Here is a 248-nt window from a genome sequence, read left to right on the forward strand (position 1 = left end):
TTGGGCTGGGGGGCCCCCCCCCCCACCATGCACGAATTTTGTGCACTGGGCCTCTACTATTAATATAAAAATACTAAAAATAAATGAGAGAAATCATGAGGTAGAATGTAAAAATCACCCCCAAATTTTAGCATCCAAGAAAAACCACTACAGACATTTTCATTAATATCCATTTAAATTTCTCACTAGGGAAATGCACAGATTTAATCTATAATGATGTTTCTCTCTCATCGATGTTTCTATCTCTC

The 248-nt window shown here is 37.1% G+C and overlaps 1 protein-coding gene across 1 annotated transcript in view; it reads right to left on the reverse strand.

The window, feature by feature from the left end:
- The window catches only part of RGS22 (regulator of G-protein signaling 22), a 104452-nt gene that overhangs the window by 3855 nt on the left and 100349 nt on the right, over positions 1-248 (reverse strand). The gene's annotated exons all lie outside the window — the stretch shown is intronic.

The sequence above is a fragment of the Myotis brandtii genome, unplaced genomic scaffold (assembly GCF_000412655.1).
Source record: "Myotis brandtii unplaced genomic scaffold, ASM41265v1 scaffold59, whole genome shotgun sequence".
Lineage (NCBI taxonomy): Eukaryota > Metazoa > Chordata > Mammalia > Chiroptera > Vespertilionidae > Myotis > Myotis brandtii.